This window comes from Strongylocentrotus purpuratus, unplaced genomic scaffold, assembly GCF_000002235.5.
Source record: "Strongylocentrotus purpuratus isolate Spur 01 unplaced genomic scaffold, Spur_5.0 spur5_contig_858, whole genome shotgun sequence".
NCBI classification, from domain to species: Eukaryota; Metazoa; Echinodermata; class Echinoidea; order Camarodonta; family Strongylocentrotidae; genus Strongylocentrotus; species Strongylocentrotus purpuratus.
In genome coordinates this window covers 1,888,989-1,902,819 of record NW_022145566.1, presented here as the reverse complement: position 1 = coordinate 1,902,819, position 13,831 = coordinate 1,888,989, and the positions used below count along the sequence as shown (strand labels likewise).

Sequence of the window (13,831 nt, the reverse complement as noted above, 5' to 3'; positions counted from 1 at the left end):
ATACAGTGACATGCATGACCCTCATGCTGTATCAAAACAGCATGAATATATGTAAGGTAGTGACATTGCTGTATACTGTATTGTTTCCACCACCTCTATCGAGGGAATTCTCCGGATGTTTCTGATCTCTGTAAACAATATTGTGGCTTATACCTGGGCTGGTGATATCCGAAGAAGCTTCAATCCATCACCCTCCTTTTATACCCCTCTATTCTTTTTTCTTCTTTCCTTCTTTTTTTTTTCCTTTTTATTTCTTTCCTTCTTTTCCTTCTTTTCTTTTCTTTTTTTTTTTTTAAACCAAGGTGACACGAATTTTTCCCTTAGAGTTCAATGAATCCGGAAAGAGAACAGGGTCAATGATCTAGATTCTAAGCCATCTTTGTCGGCCTTGACTAATACTACAGAGCGCAATCATGGAATACAGACTGTCCAGTTATAGTAGACCATATTAACAGCATGTTTTCTATACGTCTCACTCTCTCCCTCCCTCGTCTGCTCTGGAATGAGTCACGAGCAAGGAGAAATCAAAACTTCTCTGACTTCCCCCTTCCTATTCCTCTCCTATAGCCCGTTGTTTGTTAAAGGTAAAGACCAGTATTGGAAACGCCCCAATTTCAAAAAATTAAATGGAAGCTCTCATTACCAATCATGTGAAAGAATATGTTTTGACTAATACATGATGATAAAAAAATTGCCGAAAAACCGCCTACTAATTCATATATTTGGTAAATTTGTTTCTCTCATGGACTGTGAGAGATATAGGGTAGTCCCATATACATCTTTCTGTGTATAATGCTTGTAACTTTACGAAGAATGGGCCAAATTTGTTATCATTTTGATGATTCCAGAACCTTGCAGATGCTAGATGCTAGATGATCAACCTTTTCTGATCGATTCCACATCGTTTCTTTCACAATGCAATCGCATGACCATAAGTGGTTTTTACCTTTAAACCTCTGTAACCTCCACCATTACACCCCGGGTGCCTTGCAATAGAACCCTTCATGGTCAGTCAGGTCGGCTGAGAGCATGCATGGCGTCGTAGATGGTCAAGTGACTGGAGGTTACTATTCCCTGAGTGGCATCAATATTTACCTATAGTTGAATGGTGTCTTATGGAAAATTCGATGAGAGATGATCCTTGTATGTAAGTTAAGAGTTAGTTATATTTTAAGATGCCATTGATTTTTGTATAGAGATCCATGTGCTCTGTTTAAAGTAAAATATGCATGACATATCATATTGATATGTACATTGTAGTTAAAGTGACATGAACGTTGCATGTACATTAATAAAAGGAATTTACTCCTTTTTTTGGGGGGGGGGGGGGGGAGATATCTGGACAGATTCACCATGCATGAGTTGATATGAAGTTCTTCTTGAAGAAATTTTCTATAATTGAGAACGATTTCTCAGTCAGATATCGCTTCATCTCTGACACAATAATTGTAACAAATTTTGGCAAAGTTGCCTTGACGATACATCAATAGAATAAACACAAACTACATTTCACATTCTTGTCTTTCTTATACGCAATTAAATAGGAACGCTTTAGTTGAGATGACAACAATAATGAGATAATTATAACAGTTACATTAAGCATCGGTCACAAATGCCATTACGAATTGCTACGAACGCCGTACGAACGATTTTCAGACAATGGAAATTCGGAAAGACAATGGAAAAACAGGGAGATTCGTGCGAAATTATCGTTCGTACGAACCTTTGTGACCGTAGCATTAAATATATTCAAAGGGCCGTTATGAAGAAAAGCCATTTTATAGGAGCTGTAGTTTCTCATAGTGGCATTTTAAAAATTCTATTGCGACTCTTTTTTAGAGCTCCTCTTCGGATGTTATAATTCAATATAAACCAGCTGATGATGAGAGGAGAGGCGAAATTGTCTTTTCGCCGTCGTTATTAGCGCCTGTCTAAAGGCATTCCCTTTCCTCGTGTATCTACTTGAAACAGAATCTACCCTCGAGCTCGAGTTCATATCACCCGAATATACCATAACCATGGCAACCTTCTGTGATGGAGGCATCCGCATAGAAGTATCGACGTGAATGCCAGTAGATGTATATTGATTCCGCTGGCTTTTGATGAAAAAATTGTGAAAGTTGTTTGTCGTGATGGAAGGGGCAAAATGAAAACCGATGGACGTTGTTTCTCTGCGATTGACTTTTCCAATTTACGCCACATTTCGTTCTTAATTTTGCGAAAGAATTCCGTGAATTGTTTGCCGCGGAGGGAAGGAAAGAAAGGAGTCACTTATTTCACTCGCAGGATCTTCAATAATAATAATATACTCACCATAAACAAAGGGACAAAAAAGAAAATAGTAATGGATCGATATTGAGTGCCTCCATTATTGAGGGACAAAATATTTCTGAGGCCAACAAGATGCGTTTTGTGGAGGAGGTGAAAACAACTTTATTCCTTACAAGAACCCAGGCAACCTCAAGCAGCAGACAAAAACTAAATCTATACTTGGATGCTTTTGCAAACCATGCATGCGTTCTAAGAAAGTATAGTGCAGTTCACTTTTCAGTAAGAATCATGAAAATCAGTTACAAATTTGAGATGCTTTACTCACAAATTAATCAACGGGTGAAGATCCAGAAAGAAAGGGCGTAACATTCGTTGAATCAAATAGGGTTAAAGATGAAGTTGAGTTCTGGTCATGCGATTGCATTTATATGAAAGAAACTTTCTGGAAGCAAACCTGGGAAAATGTTTGTATGTGCGTAAGAGTTGTAGTATACTGTTATGTTGTTGTATGATCGGAATGAAAAGAAGTTGACTTGTTCTTGTTGACAGTCACTTGCACTGTACACAGGTATATATGGGACTACACAAATAAGGTGGCTGGCATGAAAGTTTGGTTCAAAGACTGTCTTCTTCTATTTCTTGTCCTTATTTTGGCTATTGGGCTACATGAAGAACAGTCCTCGTCACGTGATTTTTTTTCTTCTCAGAACGTCTTCCACTTTAACTTAAAGAGAATAAAAAAGCTCACTAATAATTTTTTCACCTTTGACCTTTCCTAGAACTCATTCTTTTCTTTAACGCCTCTCTGGCTTTTCGCAGACAGTAGTCTTTCCGTCAGTGGATAGCACAACAACGGATAAGCAATTGGATGACAACGTGTTACATTACCCGTGTCTACGCTTCAGCATGCACTTTATTTAACTTATCCAACTCCTTGTATTTTCCATCAAGCTCGTTATCAGTAACGGATGTTCTGACTTTAGAAGCTGTGATTGCAGTATACACAATACGTGCAATATAACCTCAAAGACTTTAGTAGGCCTATAATACTACGGTTGTTGGTGACTTTGTTCCTCCGTTAAAATGTCCTTCTATAAATTATGATTGATTGGCTTGCCAGTAATAAGTTATGAATTAGGAGAAGTGAGGTATTCTATTTTAAGATATTGCTGTGTGCTTCCTAATATCTACATTAATTTTTTGTGTGCAAAAGATGCATTATTTTGTATACAGTCATGTTTAAGAGTAATACACGCCTGGGAATTTTCCCCGTGTCTTTGGGACATTCATTTCCAATAACAAAATACTCGAAGTCGGCAACGATATAAATGCTACCTCTTTATGTTCATGCTTGTGCTTATGAAATCTAAAAAAAGTGCGAGATTACCATATCCGATCTTCCTCAAATTAATCTAATAAGGTCGATTGTCTTTTTCTCTCTTTGTGGCATGCTAAACATAATTCGTTTTGTTTGGTTTATTTTTAGTGATTTTTTTTAAAGGGAAAAAAGGAAGAAAAAGTACAGCTTCGCTTTCGATTGGTGGTTCTAAAGACGGTGAGCAGAGCCGCAAAATGTTGTTCTGGGATAAAATTACTTATTATCGCATGCGTCACAAAATCTCGCATGCATACAGTTGCCATTTTGCAGCTCCTTAATCAAAGGTAGCGATTATCATGTTATCCTTGCGTTCAAAGTCCTGCCCTTTAGCAGAGAGCGAGTAAACCGACACCTCCGTGTTCGCCGTGGTGTTTTTGGCGGGTTTTTGGTGTCACAGTTTATGTCACACCTCGCTTGTTTGAGCAGACGATACGCGCAGTGGGTCCCCATGGAGGATAAGTTACTGCCTCTTGTTGTTATGTAGTAAGATTTCTTTTTGCACCATATCTCATGGGATGCTTTGGCATTTTCGAGCAAACTTGCGAACAAAATAAGATCACAGTCATGGCAAACCTTTTTGCTCTGCAGTATCTCAAGAGGAAGACATTATTGTGAAGATTCTTGTAGCAAGATTTGCTATTATGATTTAACCTTCGAAAAAATAACTACGTTATTCCGTCTTGATGACATAGATTTATTTTAAAAAAGCTTCGGAGATAATGTGATATAGAGTTATAACAAAATGAACAAACACACAGAGTTCCATACAAAATCAATTATGATTGAAAACAAAATATTGTAGTACATAATCAGGAGATTTACAAGGTGAAAATAATTTCGCGAGCTCATCACTATGTCAATAAAAAAGTTTTGAATCTTACAAAACCAGATTCTACAAAAATTCTTGTCTGTTGATTATTATGTATGCTTTCCGCGAACTTGAACCTGGCTTGTGGACTTGATAGTCAGTCAGTTAATGCAAGCTTTGATTATCTTGTCTTTTTTCTTCCTCCTGGAATGAATTATTTGTCGACAAATCCTCTTTATTGCTACGATCACCACCCCTTTCTGACACCCGTTAGGTACAGCTATCCGATGTATGTCCACATCTACGAAAGATTACACTCCCTTCAGGCTCTATGCAAGATTGAACGACTATAGATGATGGGCTTCCATCCTATGACACTAATCTATATTGACAGCATAGCTGGCGGCCATTTTCAAACTCCAAGCACAATGTAATACAAAACTGGCGGCTTTGTCTCCAATTATCCTTCGACTGCAGCAGACATTAACTGGATTCACGGATTGGTGTTTGGCGAATGATTTGCACGGATTGGAAAATAAAAGGATTTTAGTCGTGTCAGGGGCATATACAACATGAAACTTTGATGGGGGATATTACTATCATGGATATAGCGCTCCTCCCCATAAGGATTTAGGTGCTTTTAGTTTGGCTGTTTTGACAGTTTCTTCCGCCCTTTGAGTACTTCAATTTTAACTGACATTGTGTTTTATTGTGATTCTGCAATTAACATGATAATGAAGGACTATCCACAAGAACGTAGAATGTCCATCGCTTTTTAAAACAACGATGCGTGCAAACTTGAATTCAAGTCAAGATTACTGATTCAGGGAAAAGTGAGGATGCATGAATCATGAACGGGAGATTAAATATTGCATAAAGGGACCCCCCCCCCCCCCCAAAAAAAAGAGAAGAAGACAAGTACGGACCTGTTCACACAAAAATAAATGGCGTTTTAGTCCAATATTGTAGTGAGTGGGATAGTGGGACTCGCTGAACCTCGTCGCCTAGATGTCATAGTATAAATCAATAAAGAGGTGTCTCCTCAAGCTTTTAGATGGTAGAATAACGACTCCGGTTAGTCTGGAAAATTGGCTCCCAAATTGACACCAGGAGCACTTTGCATCTCATCACGTATGCGCGGGGACAGGTGCTTCCTGTTAGCTACTTCACTCATCCAGCCTGGTTCCGTCTACGACTACCTAAACGACTACCCCCATTTTAATACTCAATACGAGACGATGTCTCTGCTGAAGCAGATCAACAATATGCACTGTCCATCTTCCGACTGTTGTCTCGTTCTCTGCCATCTCTGAATCCACCTTTTCTCTCTCAATCCATCTTTCTCTCCATTTCTCTTTCTTGTTCTCAATGTCAGTCTCTTTCTCTCCATTTTGTCTGTCTTCTTTCTTTCTATATCGTGCTGCATAATAATTGGCACCTTGAGATGCGATGAAGTAATATTTAACATAACCTAGAAGTTGCATCCCCAGACAGAATAGAGCACCCGGGGGTGTTTCACAAAGATCCTAAGTCAAACTTAACTCTAAGTTGGACTTAAAAATTACGGAGAGCCATTTGTAGCCTCAAAATTAAATATTTCCAAAAGCAAAAATTGAAGTATTTTAGACTTTTAATAAATTCCACATCAAGAACATGAAATCTCCTTGATAATAGAAAATATGAATGATTTGAATCAAAATGTTATGCCTTTTGAAAAAACTTTTATAAAATGTTTTCAATGATGCTAACGGCTTTCCATAATTTTTATGTCCAACTTAGGATCTTTGTGAAACATCCCCGGCAGGTCGCTACCTTTGGCCTCTATGTGTTTGTTTGTTTGTTGTCTATTTTGACATGAGCAAAGTAGAAATTAATGTAACAAAACAAAACAAACTTACAGAAATAAACGGATTTTTTTTTTAATGTATACGATCTGTTAGGTTGAAAATGGGCTTGTTTCGAAAACAGTTAGTTTAGTACCAAAATGAGAAAGATCTGTTCACGTAATTATACTAAATACATTTCTAAGGCTTTTCACATGAAAATAACCCCAATAATCAAAGAACAAAAACAAATCGTTGCTTATTGCAGTGAATGACCCCAAATGTTAGCTATCATATCAAATATTTGACCAATTGCTTTTTTCTACTGAAGTGTCAGGATATGGATGTGAAAGTTCACTCACACAGGAAGAAGGAACATGACGACAATGAACTATCACTTAAACAGATGGGTGGTATTCTCAAAAGCGGACTAACTGTAGTCCATGCTTTAATTCTCCGACTAAGTATGGAATACCAAGTGTCCATATGCATATAGTTTTTAATAATTTAATCTTTCACTAAATTAAAATTAAATGTTTTCATTTAAGAAATATTTTGTAATAACATAGTTAATTACAACAACATCACTATGAAATAGTTATGTTATCATGGTAATTTAGGGACCCATCAAAATTATTAAAAACTATATTCATATGGACACTTGGCAATCCATATTTAGTCGGACGATTAAACCATAGACAAAAGTTAGTCCGCTTTCGAGTACTACCCATGAACTTCATGAACACATTGAAATTCCTAATTTTGTTGTGGCCAATTTGCTACCGAAAATTCAATGAGATTTTGATTGACAACGTCTTAAACAGTACTCATCCATTCTCAATGATACTTCGGAGATGATGTCGTAGTAATATCCCCTAATATTTGCGTAATTTGCACAAGGATCCAACTTAAAATTACCAGGTTATGGTCATTTCTGTAAAACGTAGCACCAGTGCATAATCAATGTATATACCCGACGCGTGAACATTACCCGGCAAGCTCTCCAATCAACGTTACAAAAAAATATGTTAAGAATTAAGATTTATGTAATTTACACAAGTAGTTAGGTATATTTTATGTCTTTAATATCTTTGCATAGAGACATAGTGGCGAAATCGAATCAAATCAAATCAAATATTGTGGAGAATACGGGACACGTGAGGCAATGTTCGTGGATATCCTGAGAATCAATGTTTTGCGTTTGTTGTTTAACTTGAAATAGACTATTTGATGAGCTGAAAATATAGTTCTTATTTTCTTTTAAAACAATGCTCAGTTGTTTCCTACAGTGAATTCCTCACGTCAAAATGATCGAAATACAACTGCAGAAGCGACAGGTATTATGTATGCTTATTGTACATTGGTGCTAAGCACCGTGCTTTCTTTGTAACATTCGGAGAATGGTACGTCTTACAAAACAGTCATAAATTTGCAAAGTTGTAGCATAAATCCTTGTGAAGTTCACACCGTATTTAGGAGACAACTGAAAATGAGCGACCAATTTCGGAAGAAATATGCTCCCAATAAGCAATAAAGAAAGGGAAAAAATATAAGTGATCCGAAATGTTTATCGAGTCAGGATAACCACTTTCTGTGGGTTGAGTGACAATGAAGATTTATGGCTGTCTCGAAGATGTCCCACTATGAATGATCAATGTTTACATATACCCGTAGAGATTAGCGTAATGTAAAAAGCTTTATCTTGTGACAGCGTGTTTTCCTTTAGATGGGTCCATGGTTTTATCTTCAAGATTGATGGCATGCGTTGCCTTCGTAGTCATCCATTGTGATGATGGGTAAAGAGAGAATTAAGGATGGGTGAGAAAGGGACGAAGGTAAATAAGCAGAGGGAGAGAGAGAGAGAGGAAGGATGGAGAGATGGGGGAAGGAGGGAGAGAGAGAGGGGGGAGGAGGGAGAGACAGAGTCGGAGGGAGAGAGACAGGGAGATAGAGAAGGAGAAAGCTAGAGGAGAGAACCAGACAGGGAGAGACAGAGTGTGAGGGAGAGAGGCAGGGAGACAAAGAAGGAGAAAGCCAAAGGAGAGAACCAGAGAGAAAGAGAGAGGGAGAAGTGAGAAGAAGAGATAAGGATGATGGAGAGTTCCGGCGGAAAGGTGAAGGTGGAAATTCAACATGTTTAATGCATGAGCTGTATCAAACCTCTCCCGTCAAAAATAATTAAGAAAATAATATATCGAATTAATATTGAAGGATGAGAGAGAACAGTGTTATTCAATGTTATCAATACATTGCATATCCTTTCACATTAGATTAGATTTTGATACAGTGCTTTTTAAATAGATGTCATTGCCAATTCTTTTAGGATGAGCTGCTTTTTTTTTTTTTAACTCCCTACATCACATTGATCCCCGTCGCCTGTAGCTGATCAACGCAGTCCATATGCTGGCAGCCATGATTAACGGCTGTAGACAGAATGTAAAAATAGATCAAATTACATAGGAGCCCGGGTAATGAAGATATTTCACGGTGTTAATCGACCTTTCTGTACGAAAAATAACAGCAAAACAACTTGTAGAATATCCCGCATGTTTTTCACATTGCAAGAAATTTGTTGATTGCACTTTTATTTTTAGAGCGTCCACATCAACACTCAGGGGGGGGGGGGGGGGGGGGGGGTCTAAAGGAACTCTTCTTCAATTATAGTGAGCTTTTGTGCCCAGTATATAAGGTCTTCATTTACATTTGCTCCTGGTATTTATTCGTCAACTATTATACAACATGTGCTGGTTATCGGCTCTCATGGTGATGTAGATATACAATATAGGCTTACGGTTGCTCCAATCCTCCCCCTCTCTCACATGGTGCAACCTTAAAGGGAAAGTCCACCCCCAAAATAAGTTTGTTTCGATAGAGGCAGAATAATAAGAAAATCAGGTGAGTGAAAGTTTGAGCAAATTCTGAATGAAAATAAGAAAGTTATGAATTATTGAAGTTGTGATCAATCAAATACAAATTGGCAACTCTGTGACTTATTATACGAGCTCTCCTTCATTTGCTTTGTGCATAATATTCCATAAAATCATGTTTTCTTCGTTATTGATGACGGAATATATATTTGTTCCTTGCAGGGGGAGTATAGAAACATATTTGCAATTATTATATTTAGGGTGCATGTATGGTTGAAATTTTTCTTGAGGGAAAATGAAAATTTTAGATTTTTTTAGTACTGAGCAAATGGAAGTTGAGCTCGCATGATACGTCATAGAGTTGCCAATTTGTGTTTGATTGATCACAACTTCAATAATTCATAACTTTCTTATTTTCATTCAGAATTTGCTCAAACTTTCACTCACCTGATTTTCTTATTATTCTGCCTCTATCGAAACAAACTTATTTTTGGGGTGGACTTTCCCTTTAAGCCTACTGTATACAATCAACGTGTCTTTTAAAAAGAGGAAATAATCATCCTTTTACATAAAGGCACCTCTTTAACAATATTTAATTGTTACTTTGTTTTTAGTTAAATGACTGATTTGTTGATTGCCGTGAGTGTTAAACAACATAGATTGATATTATTATGATGTCGCAAGATGGTTCACGAGAAAGTAAAACGAACTTACACAAATTGACATTACGGCATTGGAGGCAATTACTCACAAGCAAGTAAATTGTTTGGATATTCTGTAGAATTTGTAAATGGCGAATAGTGCAAATTCGTTCAGTGAGAAATAACAAACCGACACTCTTTTGCGTGGAGGTGAGGGGGAGGGGGAGAGGGGGGGGGGGTGTTGGTTATTTCCTGATGTTTGTAATTCTCACTCTCTTTCTTTTGTTTGTGTATACATAGAGAAAGTGGGGGGGGGGGGTGAAGGAGACAGGAGGGGAGGGGATATAGCGAATAGAAAGAGTAAATGCAAATAATGGGCTTTGACCATGGACCTAGTATAGAGGATAGCATGACACCGTCATCCGTCTGAGTATAAAGAGGAGCGTCAACCCACCCCCCCCCCCGCCTCTTACAGTCTTGCCCTAAAAAGATAATACAAATAATAGATTTTTTTTAAATCAGTCATTCGACAGAGCCTTCTATATTGCTTAATCCCCACCCTATCTACCACTTATCTAGGTCTGTGTTAATCACTTTTCCTTGCTGCTTATTTAATTGGATTTAACAATTCGGAATATTGAATCAGCATCTCATCAGCAAACAAGCGAAGACGAACTCTTGAAGGAGAGGCACTCCGTGTAGTTTTCTAGTACGGGAATAAGCGCGTAGGATCATACGGTTGGATTGCTTGTCTAACCAAGTTAGGTGTTTGCATACTTCAAATCTGTAGTCTTCACTTGAAGGCAGGAGAAAGGATATTTATTCCAGAGAGACGTCAACAAGACAGCAAAAAAAGTTACAAATACATCGATGTTATGTATGCGAATTAAAGAATGATTTTCCAGTCCTTTCTACGAAGTATACGAAGTTAATGGAGGGATAAGATGTGCTGGTATGTGTTAAAAACAAATCAGTATTTCTATTAAGTTGAGTGTTAGTCAAAGAAATCACGACGGGAAAAACACACCTATATTTCTATTTGTAAACCTGAAGTCCAGATCAAAATGGAGCTCTAGTGTTGTTTCAAACTATGCCCCACCCTCCACCCCCGTGACTCGTCACAGCTTTGCACCCATCCTTTATTAATTCAATCTTCCTATCACCTGCCTTCTTCGACGCATACTTGAAGCGTACCCCCAAGCGATGTTATTAACGATCGATGAGAGTGGTGCTCTCTTCTATTTATGTTATTGAACCTCTCTCGTTCTTGCCATACATTTGTGTTTTTTGAGGCCAGTGAGAGAGGGGGAGGAGGGGGAGGGGAGAAGAGGGGGAGGAGGAGGAGGATAAGAGAGAGAGAGAGAGAGCGAGAAAGATATAGAGAGAGAGAGAGAGATTTGGGGGGGGGGGGGGATGGGGAGAGGAGAGAGGGAGCAGGCGGCATGGCTCAAAACTATGATTACACTTCCACAGTTTTACCCATATTACATTTGTATTTATTTTGATCCAATTATATTTTATAGGATAATGGCTCGATTCCGTTTCTTTGGAATTGAGTATTATTGAGACTGTCTTGTACAACTGCTACTGACCAATACTTCTTCTACTGCCGTCACCACCACCACCAACAACAACAACAACAACAACTACATACTGTAGGACAGCAAAAACAATTACCACAATCACCAACACCACTATACTACTATTACTACTACTACTACTACTACTACTACTACTACTACTACTACTACTACTACTACTACTATTACTACTACTACTACTACTACTACTACTACTACTACTATTACAACTTCTACTACTTCTGATACTACTACTAGTGCTACTACTACTACTTCTATAATACTACTACTTTATGCACCGATGGCCACCGCCTCCGCCACCAGCAACTCTTCGCATCTTACTTTACCACTATGCCACTACCACCCTGGCCACAACACACACACCATGTGAGTTTTTTTTTTAATAGTAGGTCATCGCAAATGACGCACTAAACAGGCTGCCGGGCTAGACTAACCATTTTGTGGGTGCCATCTCCTTGCATGGTTGCGTCATCTCACGCTTGATGAGAGAGAGGGTTCGCTTCCATGCACCCATAAATCAAAGTCATTCTTAACACTCTTATCCATCGGCTCTGTACTTTCGTCATTAGATATGAATGCACTATAGCGTGCATGTGTGTGTGTGTGTGTGTGTTTTAAGCATTGGACCCCGTCTGTCTTTAAAGCAATGTAAGCAGTAATTAGATTACCAGTCTGTTAAAGGTAACATTTAAAGGTAAAATCTGTTATGATGAGGTTTTAGTTTTCATTATGGTATTTATACTTATGAGAGATGGAGACTATTATAAAAGAGCGTGTGTGTGTGTATATACACTCCAAGAAATCAGGATCATTTTGTAACCTGTATTAAACGCTGCAACAGCAGCAGGGTGGAAACCCTTTTAGCTCAGTTCAGTTTAGTCTTTATTTTCACTCTTAATAAAAACAAGGTACATAATATACATAATTTATAAACAACAGATCATCATCAAACGAAAACAATACAGAGCAATTACACGAAACAAGTTATAAGAATGAGGGTTCAACAAAAAATAACTAATAGCCTTATGTTCCTTGATCCCAAAATTAATAATTTATTATAAGAAACAGACAAACAAATTAACGTAAGTTTCGAACCTCGCAAGGTTCAACTTTATTCTTTCGCGTTGCACCAAAGTTATTCTGTACCCACAGACGAAGCCCGACTGTCTACTGCCCTAGTGTGCAAAATGTAACCTCTAATGGTGCACCTAACTACGCACATTTAACGATGCAATGTGTAGGAATTGAGCCATAGGGGGTTTGCATCTGCTACTCGTCATGTATGGCGGTGAGATACTATGTTCTATTCGCTTGTACGTCAATAAATAAATTACGAAAAATGTCGAAGTCTTGAATATTATCAGTAAGGAAACATAGCATTATATTATCTTCTAAATTCATATAGGCCTAATTCTAATACATCTTTCTATAGCATTTCGTCTTGGGAAGATGACCGCGTTGTTGTGTTGTTGTTGTTGTGATATCGCAACAGTAAGCAATCACATTTACTATTCAATGTAATTTACAATCTAAAGTACAATCATTCATGTAAGAACGACAATGCAGCGAATTCCACAGTGAAACATACATAAGGAAGATGAAGAAAGACATTGGATTTGAAACCAATCACGTGACCGGCTTGCAAGTTGTTTGAAATCAAGCTATACAAGTTCTATTGCAAATCAGTTATGTTTAGACATTCTCAAGTAAAAGTTTAGTGAAAGGCGAGCTATGGGACATGATATCGAATTATCTGAATAAAAAATATTGCGTAAATATAGTTGAAATCAGAATATAGGATTAAGTATAGCCTTGTAATCATACTAATGAAATGATTGAGACTTTGTCCTATGCCTCGCGAGAGGGGTTTTTAAAAAGTGGATAATGATTGTGCTGCATGGTGGTTCTCTACTATTGTTACTGCACATGAGGTATTTGAGATAGATTGGGTTTAGTCTACGAAAATAAGTCTGTTAAATGAGACTATATGACTATGCGTGTAAGGGAGGAGTGTCCCTCCAATCGATTCACGCCCCATCGTAAAAAAAAAAAGATCGTCGTCGTCGGGTTGGGTGTAATATTGAACATTCACACAAGTAACTACATCAAGCGAGTGAGTTGTGGTTACGCTGTTGAAAGCCAACGAACGAGTTTGGCGTGAAAAGAAATTACCAAACAAATTTATTGGTTGGTCATACCGTGCTCCATAATAATGTCTGTCGATGGTGTATCAACTTCAGATTGAGATTAATGTCTTCTATGGTGGTGAGATATCGAGAAGCATTGCATTGATTACGTGAGCTTCTATTTTGTTCCTAAGGAAATTATCATGTGAACTGTCGTGTGATCTCCTCGAACTACAAGTTTTCAAAGCTACGCGTAAGTTAATGTGTTGAGGGTGCATATTTTTCAAGATATTTTCTTATCATTATTGGTGCATGG

The 13,831-nt window shown here is 37.9% G+C and overlaps 1 protein-coding gene across 3 annotated transcripts in view; it reads left to right on the top strand.

Moving 5' to 3' along the window:
* Positions 1–13,831, top strand: part of LOC115919040 (carbohydrate sulfotransferase 11-like) — a 47,733-nt gene that overhangs the window by 26,499 nt on the left and 7,403 nt on the right. The window lies entirely within an intron of this gene.